The sequence below is a fragment of the Podarcis pityusensis genome (assembly GCF_964106645.2).
Source record: "Podarcis pityusensis genome assembly, chromosome: 8".
Classification (NCBI taxonomy): Eukaryota; Metazoa; Chordata; class Lepidosauria; order Squamata; family Lacertidae; genus Podarcis; species Podarcis pityusensis.
Genome location: NC_138033.1, coordinates 73,133,620 through 73,146,916, shown reverse-complemented (window position 1 = coordinate 73,146,916; position 13,297 = coordinate 73,133,620). Strand labels below are relative to the sequence as shown.

At 44.3% G+C, this 13,297-nt stretch overlaps 1 protein-coding gene and 1 long non-coding RNA gene across 2 annotated transcripts in view; one reads left to right on the top strand and one right to left on the bottom strand.

The window, feature by feature from the left end:
- Nucleotides 1-13,297, bottom strand: part of PERM1 (PPARGC1 and ESRR induced regulator, muscle 1) — a 69,438-nt gene that overhangs the window by 54,494 nt on the left and 1,647 nt on the right. The window lies entirely within an intron of this gene.
- On the top strand, nucleotides 96-12,457 carry LOC308482852. The gene is made up of 4 exons (XR_013989461.1): nucleotides 96-138; nucleotides 1,987-2,110; nucleotides 2,859-3,282; nucleotides 12,234-12,457. It is a non-coding gene; the product is annotated as an uncharacterized lncRNA (long non-coding RNA).

The window sequence follows — 13,297 nt, the reverse complement described above, 5'->3', positions numbered from 1 at the left end:
ACAATGACAGGCACAGCCAGAGCCAATGAGAGGCAGAGTCAACCCATTCTACTTTTGTCCCCACCCTCCTCCTCTTTGCTGCACAGTTCTACAAGGACAACACTGAAATGGAAGAAGCTGCCATCCCGTGGACTGGTTGTAAAAAGGGCAGAGTGAAGTTGGTGGGGCAGTGCCCTATTCTCCCTAATGGAACTGCCTCCACCATGGGGCAGTGACAAAAGCAAGGAGTAGCAGCAACTGCAGGCTCCATGCGCCATGTCCTATTTGTACTGGGCAGTGGTGCAGATTGGGCTGGAGGAGAAGCTCTGGCCTTCACATTAGACTAGTCCAATCTGGCAGTCATCTTCATCTAGGAGTTTGTGAATGTGTGGGGTGTGTTTGTGGGTGTGAGAGAGATTTATTTATTGCATTTATATCCCATCCTTTTTCTCCAAGGAGCTCAAATGGTTCTCACCCTGATTTAATCCCCACAACAAGCTGTGGGTCAAGGGGACTGCAAGGTGGGGTGAGGAGGGTGAGAGAGTACACAGGTGTCCAACCCTCTAACCACACTGATTTTTATGTGCATTTTGGCATCACGCAACCAGTTTCTTCCCAAATAAATTTGATGCTCAGCTGGAAGCAGGGGCGGACTTAGTAACATTGCACCCTGAGTGAGAACAAAATTTTCGCCCCTTCAAATATTGAGTAGATTTGTTGTTGTTGTTGTTGTTGTTGTTGTTGTTGTTGTTGTTGTTGTTGTTGTTGTTGTGTGCTCCCTTGGTGCCCCGTGCAAGGGAACTGCCCGCACTACCCGAAATCTGGCACTGATCGGAGTGGGAAGATCCCCTACCCCCATCCTGCCCCCCCCCCGGCCTAGAGTGAGATGACAAATTCATGGACAGTGTTGATAAGTGGCATGGAATTGGATCCACAGATGGCATTGTGCCCAACCGCGCACATCCCAAGTCTGAACCCCACACTGTTAAATTCATCGGTGCTTTGACCACTTCTGCACCATACATCACATTTAACACGCATTTAAAGTGCATCGCTTCGCCCAAAGAATCCTGGGAACTGTAGCTTGCTAAGGGTGCTGGGTGTTGTAGCTCTGTGAGGGCTAAACTGTGACTCCCAGAAATCTTGGCTGTGGAGGGGGTGAGCCATGACTGTTAAAGTGGCATAAAGGTGCTTTAAACGTATGCTGTGGATGTGATCTGATGGGAACAGAACCGAGGAATGCTACTGTGGATTCAGTAATGGACAGAGTCCAAGGATATGATTCAATGTTATGTAGTGTGTGTGTGCAGTGAGGACTGCTGGTGGCCACAAGAAGAACTGGAGGAGCAAAATGAAGCCACTGAGCATAATTCTTCTGCAGCTCTGTTTCAGGGAAAATTTGCCCTTTCACAGTTGCTTAAGCGAAATGTCAGCCCCTTGCTAAACGGCTTCTGCCACATATGCTCCCTCTAAGGGAGCGACTATAAATCAGGCAGCAGTTAGTGGGAAAAAATCAGGTTCCAAGAAGGCAAAGCAGTGGGAGATGTCTTTAAGAGAGGGAAGGGGAAAAGCTGGGGGTTTCTCCTGTGTTTGAGTTTATTATGTGGCCCAGCAGTGATGAAATTCATCATTTATTGTCAACCCCCCCTCCCCCGTGTGCCCTCTCTCTTCTCCCATTTTCTAACAGGAGACAAAGCAAGGGGGAGAAAGAAAGCCTAGTAGCAATTGCAATCAAGTCTGTGTAAATTTGGCCCCTCCGTGTCCTCTTCACAAAGCTGGACAAAGGCTTCCAGGCTGGTGTCTCAGCTGGGAATCGAGATACCACAGCTGTAGCCAATGCCAACTCCGTTCCCATCAATATGGTGCGGCCCCTGGCAACCTGCTTACAGCCATCTCCCATCTTCCTCACAAAAGACGGGAGCAAACAATACCTTCTCGAGACTCTCTTGCCCACCAAAATCTTAAATATTTCATTAGATTATTCCCCCCCGCCCTTTCTTTTCTCAGCTCAGGCAGGGAAAGGAAGAAGAATAAAAGAAGCCAGATCTCAAAGCTGGAGACAGACAATAGTTTTGTTTTTGCTTTTTTTAAAGCAAGTGGAAAGCGGTTGGAAAAAGCTACTTCCCAGGAGGTATGTGACACATTAATTTCCATCCCCACAGTTGGTCAAACAGGTTTATTCATTTGGCTTTTTGGAAATGAGATCAAACCCTACACAACCTGCTTAGTGGAAGCAGAAGTAGAATGTGCACACAGAAGGAGGCACTCTGGAGAAAGGTGGTTGGCAAGTTTTTCTGGGAAGGTTGTTCCATAGCAAGGATGCCACAGAGGAGGTCTTACTCTCCTCACAGATGGAAGACACCTTGCTAAAAAACAGTGCATTAGTGGTGGATTTCTATAAACATCCTCTCATCATTCTGCTTTATGAGTTGTTCTGCGATGGTTCCCCAATCTTAGCGCATTGTTACCAGTTGGAGGGGCACTCTTGCACTAGAATGCAACAAAAGTTGGGACAAAGAACAACCACCCTGGATCATCTGTGGTATGGAAAGTTTCAGGCATAAATTATGAGGGACATGCACTGCTGGTTGCAAACGAAGCAGTATGTCTGCCCCCAAACCTTTGCAAGGACAAACAGTGTTGAAAGAGGGATGATGTATAACCACCCCAAATACCATCACCAGCACAGATAATTATGAATTCACAATAAAAGTAATGTCTAGGAATAAGCATGAAAGGTGCTTTGTAAGAAGCTCCATTTAGTAACCTTAAGAATGCATCCTTTGGTATCCAGTAGGCATTTAACAGAGCTGAAAGACTTTTTCAGTAATTGAATCAGCATTGGTTATTGCTGAACTTGACTTTGCATTGTTTTATAGGCTTTTTCTTGTACTCAGTACTGTGATTCTGTGTAATGCTGGTGGTCAGCAAAAGATGTTTAAAGACTCTCTCAAGGCAAATCTTAAAAAATGTAGTATCAACACCGACAACTGGGAAACACTGGCCTGCAAGCATTCCAGTTGGAGAACAACCTTTACCAAAGGTGTCATGGACTTTGAAGACACTCGAACTCAGAATGCAAGGGAGAAACATGCTAAGAGGAAGGCACACTTGGCAAATCCACACCATGATCAACTCCCGCCTGGAAACCTATGTCCCTATTGTGGAAGGACGTGTGGATCCAGAATTGGCTTCCACAGTTGTGTACTGACTCACTCTTAGACCATGTTCATGGAAGGCAATCTTACTTGGCTACAAGTGATTACCAAAGAAGAAGAAATCTGCAGCAAAATGTGTATATTGGTGAGTTTTTTTGTTGAATTTTTAAACACAATGTTATTAATTTCCCTCTTTTATTTACATTAAGACTGTATTGTTCTTTGGAATGGTTTGACCCAAGTTCATACATTTTGTTTGATTTAAGTAATTTAGTGCTGTGATGAATACATTTTTGAAAATGGGGCGGGGGAGGATGTCTTAACAGGTCAGCATTCAAAGAAGGGCAGAGAGGCTCTAGCAGTGATGACTGGAATGATAAAAGGTATTACAAATACACAAGTGTCCTTATTTCGCTTTGTGAATAGATGGAGATGTGGCATTCTGTCTGCCAAATAAGCATTCTATTTTCTTTAGCATCAGGAAGAAATGCAGATGGTTGTCTCATTCTGCCCTTGCTCTAGCCCTGTGAAGCAGGCTAGACTGAGAAATAGTAAATCGCCCAGGGCCTCCCCAGTGAGATTTGTGACTGGCTGAGTTCAGTGAGGATTTGAATTCAGGTCTCCCAAGCCCAAAGAGGAGATCCATGTGGCGTGGTGTACATGTAGCAAATAATAAATGGCTCCAGACCGCAATACTGCAAGGAGCACCTCATTCCATTTGAACCTACCCAGATCCTAAGATCAGCTTTTGAGACCCATCTTCATGTGCGTCCTCCATGAGAGGTCCGAAGGAGGGCAACACGAGAATTGGCCTTTTTTTCAGTGGCTCCCCACTTGTGGAATGCTCTCCCCTGGCAGGCTTGCCTGGCTCCTTCAATATACAGCTTTAGGTGCCAGGCAAAAACATTCCTCTTTAACCAAGCCTTTGGTTGATTGTCATCCAATGCCCTTTTAAAATGTGGGTTGGTTTTTTTTAAAATTTGGTGTGGTGGTTAATTCGGTTGTTTCTGTTTTTATTTTGATTATGTATTCTGTGTTTTTATATTGTGATTTTATCTTGTGAACCACCCAGAGACCTGCGGGTGTAGGGCGGTATATAATAATAATAATAATAATAATAATAATAATAATAATAATAATAATAATTTATTATTATTATTCTGCTCCCCCCCAGATAATATGGTTTAACTTTACCCAGTAGGTGACCTTTAAAATGAGCTAAGGTTAACCAAAATATCCAGTTTCATCTCTTAAACACTCCATCTTGCTAAATGACCTCAAATGGCGCTCTCTTCTTCTCTTTCCTGCTCGCCTTCCCCTTAGCTGTCCCCCTTCATCATCACTTGGCTTGGGTCTTAGTTGGCTTCAAGTGATAGCACAATAGCATCTTGCATTCTTTGTTTCACCCTTGATTTATCCACCCTCTTGAAGGACTCTAATGAATAATTCAGAATGATGTGAGATTATGGGAAGGGTCTTGCTCCCCTCCATCACCCTCCTCCTCTCCAACCTTTAAATCCTTACTCCCCCCACCCACCCACACAGTGACCAAGAGGACTGCCCCTCGACCCCTCTTTGCTGTCAGTTTGATAAATATAATCTATTGCCAATTAAAACCTCGTTCGCTGTCTCTCCTCACGCAACGGAGCACCTCGTTAACGTCTTCTTAGTAGGGTGACTCCCAGGAACTCTAGCAATTATTGATTGCGGATAATAGAAGGCTTGTATGTTCCCCCCACCCCACCCCCATCCTGGGTCAGTTCAGCAATGCACATTGGCATGTAAATAGGTTATTCACCCAACATTACTTTTTGATAGAAAAATAACCACGGAATGCTTTGATTTTGGACCTTCTCTTGTTCCTATGCTCACAATGAAATCAATAGTCTCATTGCAGTGCAAAAACTCCCCCCCCAGCTTTATTTATAATTTAACTCTCCTCTTTTCTCCCCATCCCCACTCCTTAACAACACCATTGCATTTTCAGACACAAACTTTCTGATAAACTGCTATTTGTTTTCAAAAGTGAAGTAACTAAAATAATGTACACTGAAAATAATGTACACTGGATGCATACCATAGACATCACACTTGATTAGTGGGACTTTGAGGTTAAATGGCCATTGGACATTGTGGTATAGCAGATAGAGTAGCCTTGTACTGGGGAGACATTGGCTGAAATCCCTACTCACCCTAGAGCTGACTAGGATAACTTGGGCCAGGCTATCTATCAGCCAAACCTACCTTATAGGACTGTGAGGATAACATGGGAAGAAATCTAGGCATGAGCCAAGCTAGACCCTGTGTTTGTCATCTGAGGTCCTTTTCTCCATGCACCCCTATTCTGAGGGCTTTTTCAGTTGTGCTTTTATGGAAAGCTCTCCCCAGGGAGTCACGCCTGGAGCAATTATTGTCTGTTTTAAGGCACCAACCAAAAACATTTTTATTTACTCAGGCGTTGGCTTTTAATTTGGGGGATAATGTCCATGGCCTCTTTTTATTGTTCATTCTTTTAGTGGTGTGGGTTGAATCTGTCCTTTTTTATATAAAATTATATATACCGTAGGTATTTTAGGTTCTTGTTTTATTGTGGTCCTTACATTTGGTTTTAATGTTTCTTGTTCTTACATTGTAAGTTGCCTTGAAGCACTTTCGTGTAAAAAGCAATGAAATAATGATGATGATGATGTCCTCTTGAGCTCTGTCGAATGCAGTTAGTAACAGGAACAGTGGTGACCATTCAGCAAAATAGCACGGTTACACCTGTCTTTACTATCCACTGGGTGTGAAGGAGATGCAACAGGGATACCTGAAGCCACTGTTAAGTGAATGGCTCAGACTGAAAAAGGCAGATCTGTCTGCAAGTTCAAGGGAGCCCACAAGGGTCAGTTTTCAGTCAACTACCTGGGATGCTACAGCCAAAAACAGGTGTAGCTTGGTGTGTAAAATGGAAGGCTCCAGAGCTGAGTGCTGTTTAGCTCTGAGGCCCAGTCTTCAGATTTTAGTTATGTGTCTTGAGGCGCAGGTTATTCATTTGCAATGGGAAGCTGAGGGAGAAGGGTGAAAGAAACACTGTGCATTCTCGGAGACTTTCTTCTCCATGTCTGTTTTTCAAGTGCAAGGGGGCAAAGGGCAGGGTCAGGGGAGAAGCCACCCAACTAATATGGGGCAACCATTCTCCCCAAGCCAAATTTAGCCCTACCAGTCATGTAAGGTGTGCAGATGTTCAGAGCAATTTTCTGCAGGCCTAGATAGTGAATAGCATAAACCTTTGCACAGAAATTGAGCCTCTAGGAGTGAGGTGAGGTCAGATACAAGTCGTCCCCTGGCAGGAAAGGCATTTATCTCTCCTCTTAGCAACTGTCTGTGCCTCTCAAAGGAGAGATCTCTTCTTTGCTTACTGCTGCCATGTACAATGAGGGTGGGTGGGAGTGAGTGAGTGAGTGATGGATGGATGGATGGATGGATGGATAGATAGATGATAGACAGATAGATAGATAGATAGATAGATAGATAGATAAGGAAAGCCATTTAATAGAGTCTGGGGCAAAAGCAGGGGAGAAGCCTTCGTTGCTAGAGAGCAAAACCCCTTTCGGTAACCACGGAGGTGACTTTTGCCTCTCTTCCTTTCTGAAGCTGTTTACCCCACGCTTGATTTGAAGACCCCAGAGCAAGGATGAAGCCGCCAGGGTCTCCCGTCCTCCTCCAAACAGTTATTCTTTAACTTCGGGAAGGCCCTTGCCCTCTGTTGTTTGCCTGACTGGCGTGCCAAAGGAGACAGCAAACGGTGCGGCTGTTTATCTGCCCGTCAGTCAATAACACAGCATCCCTTGCCCCCAGAGGTCACCAAAGGGGACTGGCACCTTTAACCCGTGGAGCTCAGCTCCCTCTTTGCTCTCCTTAGCGATTCACCCGGCTGTCAGTAATTCAGGCAACTGGTTTATTCAGCTGAGATCTCCCGATTTCAAAAGATAATCTGGGAATAATTGGGACTTAAGGAACTGGTGGGAATCTTGATTTTCTCTGCTGTGCTGCCATTCACCACACACGGGTAGACATCTTATTCCGTTCTAATTTGGTGGGCTTACTGAACCAAGATGGCCGTGATTCTGCTTTGAGTGCAAACTTGCCAGTCACAGGGTAGGATTGAGAGCTGCGAAACTAGTTACGATAGCTCAAGGAGGTGTGGAAAGGGCTGCATGTAGGCTTGGGCCCATATATTTAAAGCACCATTATAACAATTAAAAAGTCATTGCTTCCCCCAAAGGATTGTGGGAACTGTAAAGGGTGCCAACCGCCTATTTTGCTCATAGAACTACAGTTCCCAGAGTTGCCCGGGAAGAGGGAGAACTGCAAAACATAGCAGTTTGTGACATGGCTCCCTTCTCACTTAAAAACAGAATTCATATTGGTAAAGGCTGGGTTCCGATTGCTCCCTTTTTGCCTGACAGAAGCGCAGCACTTTTAACAGCTCACATGGCAGATGCCTCTTTGAGGGTTCTTCCATAGGCAGAAAAGTCTGAGGATCATCAGTGCAAGGGGGGAATTATTATTTTTCATAATAGTGAAGAAAAGGTCCAGCAAGTTTTGCACTTATATAGGTTTGTTGTTGGGTTTTTTTGCTAGATATAGCCTAATTTGAAATATTAAGATTATTTGGAAGGCTGCCACTTCAGGCAAAAAAAAGGGGGGGCTGTGGAATTTTGAGTGAGTTTAAGTGAAACTAGCAAAGTTCTTCAGGGCTAAGGATTTTCTGGTTACTAGGTATGGGGTGTACTTTGGATCTTTTCACTTCAGGCACCAAAATGTTTAGGGCTCGTCCTGCCCTCAAACATGCAGGCTGGTATTTTCCTTGCCTTCCCTTCTTTGATCATTGAACAACATGAAGTTACAGGCCTTTGTAGATCTGAACATTTTCATTACTTTGGCAGCATTAAGTTTTTGTTTTTTTTTAACTTCACCAAATATGGTCGGGTGGTAACAACTTAACACCTTTTGTGTTTTAAAGTTCAAAAGGTCTTTTCTGTTCTCTCTGCCTCCTGAAAAGCTCCGGGGCACATTACCAGCACACCGTCCCCAAACAGAGCAAAGTTTAATATGAGAGAGAAACGTGGCCCACACTCTGAGCACTGCACCCTTGACACGCCTAAGGAGAGGCAAATGCTCCTCTCTCTTTTGTTGCTGCAAACATCCAGCCAAGAGGCGTCTCCGAAATTACAAGCCTTTCCATCATCAACTCCTAAAGTGAAAATCTCCCCATCTTTGATTTATTCCATTCTTTCCCCCTCCTTCCGCTTTAAGCGATGAAGTGATGCCTGTGGGTTTGGAGAAACCCATCTTAATAGAGTGCTGGAAATTATAAGTCAATGGGGCGATGGGCTTAAACAAAGGGAGCCCCTGAACAGGACAAATTAAACAACACCTGAATTGATGAACAAACTGGTTATTGCACAGATTCATTCTCCCTAGGCCCACCCCGTTTAAAAAAGTCCTTTTCTTCCTGCATTCCCCCTCCTTTTACCGCCCGAGAGTCAGTCCTAATGAATAAGGTGCAATTGGAGTTTAATGGGCCGCGTCGGAGGGGCCTACCATCTGATCGCCGTGGCAACCGATCCTTTCTCAAGATTTTTTAAACAGTCTGAAATGTGCTTTTATTGTCTGCTTAAAATGTGTCATGTGAGCCCCAATGGTGGTGGGCGCTTGTATGTATCAATTTGTTTCTGTCTTCTAGGCGGCCCTTCGTGTGGGCTATGAATATATGTTGGGGGGTGCGGAGGGGGGCTCACCCAGGCACAGAGACAATGGGCCCAGCTGATTTGGGATCCAGGGATACCAAGCACCACTATGCTTTGGAATGGTGACATATGGTCCCAATCTGACCTAAGCCATAGCCTTTAATAGCTAAACTCGTACCTCTGCACAAGGGCCAGGCATTGTCCTTTTCTTTTAATTGCCATCTATTCATCCCATGGCCAAGTAAACTTTTCCATACCTCCTTTCTTTTTTAAAAAAGAGAGAGAGAGCGGGTGGGGCGGGGGCTAAGCATCAAATGTTGACCACTGAAAGAGCATGGTGGAGTGGGGATGTTGAAAGAAAGAAAGAAATAACAAAATCCACCAGCTCTTTGTGTTTGCTTTCTACTTGGTTCAAGAGACTTAACAGAAGGGGTAAGGTCACCCCTGAACCACACATTTGAAGCACATGGCTTCCCCTAGAAGCATCATGGGAACTGTAGTTTGTTAGGTAGTTTTCTCTGCAAGAAAAATGCAATCAGCTTGGTGACACCCGTAATTACTAGGCAAGAGGGCAGAACACTTGTGAGAACATCAGCTTCTTTGCATGTCAATTATAATAAAGTTCCTGACATTTGTTAAGGAAACTGCTTTGCTGGACCATAGCTCCTGTCCCAACTAGAATCATAGAAGCATAGAGTTGGAAGAGACCACAAGGGCCATCGAGTCCAACCCCCTGCCAAGCAGGAAACACCATCAGAGCACTCCTGACATATGGTTGTCAAGCCTCTGCTTAAAGACCTCCAAAGAAGGAGACTCCACCACACTCCTTGGCAGCAAATTCCACTGTCGAACAGCTCTTACTGTCAGGAAGTTCTTCCTAATGTTTAGGTGGAATCTTCTTTCTTGTAGTTTGGATCCATTGCTCCGTGTCCGCTTCTCTGGAGCAGCAGAAAACAACCTTTCTCCCTCCTCTATGTGACATCCTTTTATATATTTGAACATGGCTATCATATCACCCCTTAACCTCCTCTTCTCCAGGCTAAACATGCCCAGCTCCCTTAGCCGTTCCTCATAAGGCATCATTTCCAGGCCTTTGACCATTTAGGTTGCCCCCCTCTGGACACGTTCCAGTTTGTCAGTGTCCTTCTTGAACTGTGGTGCCCAGTTCAACTAGCTGTTCCAATAACATGTTCGGAGACTTCGGTTAACTAGCAGTTCCCAAGATTCTTTAGGGGAATCTGTGTGCTTCAAATATATGGCATGGATGTATTCTGAAAAACAAAATGATAGAGCAAGTGGTCTGTTCTGTGGCGTTCTTGTGGGCAATGACAAACTAGTTGCCACTCTGGCCCAGTCGTATGAAAATATTAAGGTTGGGTTTCTAAATGTGCTTTCTGCCAGCATCCTTTAACTTGCAAAGTATTGCCTTCCAGTGGTTAGGAAAATAGAAATCTGTGCTATACTAAGGCTGCATACATACAAAAAAGCGTGTGTCTTTCCCAAAGAATCATGGGAACTGTAGTTTGCTTCTCACAAAGCTATGATTCCCAGTACCCTGCACAAATTTCCATTCTTTTGGTTCTTTGCAGAAATTCATGTGCTTTAAATGTATGGTAGCCTAAGTCAGAGATCTAGAACTATGACGATCTCAGTATTGTCTACACAAACTGGTAGTAGCTTTCTAGGGTTTCAGATAGATGTATTTTCCAGCCCTACTTGGAGATGCTGGGGACTGATTAGCGGGTATGTCAGTGCAATTCCTATTGGTAAATGCAAATGGTTGTACCACACTCACATATTTAGAATAGTATCTTTCACAGAGGAAAGGTTTTAGCTCAGAGGTCCCAGGTAGTGCTGGGAATTTCCTTGTCTGGAAAATCCTGGAGAGCCATTGCCAGCCATAGAATCATAGAATCCAAAACTTCATCAAAATTTGTTTGTCTAAGTTTGTCACTTTCAATGTATGGACACAGGCCTGGCCAGGACAGTCTTCCTGTTATATACCTGCTGGGATTGACAAGGCATCTGACCCTCACCTGAATCTCATAGCTCTCCTGATTTGGTCTGCAGCCACAGTGTGGAAATAAAGGATGAAATTGCCCACCAAATACCAGGCACTCTACTATTCAAATTAGGCCCCAGTGTTTTTCTTACAATCCCCTTCTCAATGAATTAATCAGTTTTAATCTAGCATGTAAATTCTCAAAACTTTCTTATTTGTTAATTTGAGCAAGTAAACTACTGCTCTCACTTCATTACAAACAGTATTTCTACCTGCAACACACTTGAGCAAACCTGCTCCTTAGTTAACCAACTAGAAGGGTTACTGTTAACTATTACTGCTGCTATTCTGGGCTTCTGCTGCACCAGGGTTTACACCAGTGTAATAGAGTTGTAATCCAAATGCAGACAGCAACAGCTGTCGAGATATAGCAGCACCGACAGCCACTCCCATAGCACCTTTCAAAATTCTGCCATTACCTACCAACCACAGTGATGCACGTTGATGAGGCATATTTGCCCGGCTGGGAAGGCACCAATTGACAACTGCCGCAACCATGATGACGTGACCTTGCATGGTTCACACCCCTTGAGACATAATTTACCAACCTGCTGCCAGGCACTGCCCACAATGTTTTCTCCTTAGGAGGCTGTGTGCGGCGAAAAAGCTTCTTATTTTCTTCTTCTTTGGCGATCACTCATAGCAGAGTAAAATTGTCTTCTATGACCACAGTCTTAACAGTGAGTCCGTAAGCAACTGTGGAGGCCAATTCTGGATCCATACGTCCTTCCACAATAGGGACATAGGTTTCCAGACGGGAGCTGATCACAGTGAAGGTTTGCCATGTGTGCCTTCCTCTCAGTACGTTTCTCCCTTTCGTCCCGAGTTCAAGCATCTTCAAAGTCCATGACACCTTTGGTAAAGGCTGTTCTCCAATTGGAGCACTTGCAGGCCAGTGTTTCCCAATTGTCTTTGTTTATACTACATTTTTAAAGATTTGCCTTGAGAGAGTCTTTAAACCTCTTATGTTGACCAGCAGCATTACACTTTCCATTTTCAAGTTTGGAATAGAGTACTTGCTTTGGAAGACGATAATCAGACATCCCCACAATTTGAACGAAGTTGATGTTGAAGAATCATTGCTTCGACAATGGTGATCTTTGCTTCTTCCAGTACACTGGCATTAGCTCGCCTGTCTTCCCAAGTGATGTGTAATTTTTTTCAGAGACACTGTTGATGGAATCTTTCGAAGGGTTGGAGATGGCGTTTATAATTGGTCCATGTTTCACAAACGTACAGTAAGGTTGGTAGTACAATAGCTTTGTAAACAAGCATTTTGATTTCCCTGTGAATGTCCAGGTCTCCAAACACTCTGCCCTTCAATCAGGAGAAAGTTGCACTTGTAGAGCTCAGGCGATGCTGGATTTCGGCATTAGCGTCAACCCTTGTGGAAAGACCGCTGCCCAGGTTCAGGATAAGTAATTGACATTTTCCAGCGTTACATACACCGTTAAATTGGATTTGTGGCACTGCAGAGGATAGCCATCATGGCTAGTAGTCATCATTAGCTTTATCTTCCATGCTTGTAAGTGCTAAATTCAGATCAGCGTAATCAACAGCTGGGAAAGTCTACCTGCAGATGCATTCTTAGATTTCAGATTCACCACATACCATTTCCAAAATTTGCATGCCTGGTCTTTGTTAATCTCTTCCCATGCTCGGTTTCTTTCTCTTTTTTATTTTTTAACTTTCCCACGAGTAGACTAGGTAGGTGTCTATGGCAGTAAAAGATAATCAGATTTGCATGGGATTGGATTTTGCCTTCTGCGCCTCAGAGGCAAATTTCCCCTGCCAGAGCTTTTATTGCAGCTACTTGCATCTGAAAGCAGTTGCTGTAATCTGACTGCTGAGAAGGTTGGAGGAGGGGGCTGCTGTTGGGATGATCGGATAAGGAAAGCAAGTCTTTTTTTTAACAAAGAGGGGGGAGATAGGAGGGCACCTGGAGCTGTTGCTACTTAATGAATGCCAGTGATATTTTCTGCATAGGCCAGGCAGATTATTATTTTAGAGCAGGCACCACGTCCCAATGTATCTACAGAATGAATTGACAGCAGGCCAAGAAAGAAAAGCAAATGCTGGAAGTGACGTCAATACACTCGTCAAACTTCTTGACCTTTATCATGCTCAGGCGCTTCAAAGCTGCTCCTCACTGTCTTTCCCTCATTAGCTAATTACAAGGACTGTTTTCCCTGGTATCCTTTCCAAGCAATCAAACGAGCACAGTCTATAAACTAGGAAGGGAAATGACTTTCCTTCTGGATCTGAGGATGGCTCACAACACAGGGTCTGTCTTCCTGCATAATCAGTTTTATGGCACACTGCAAATGTGCATTTGCTCCTCATTGCTGCTCAGTCTTCATGTC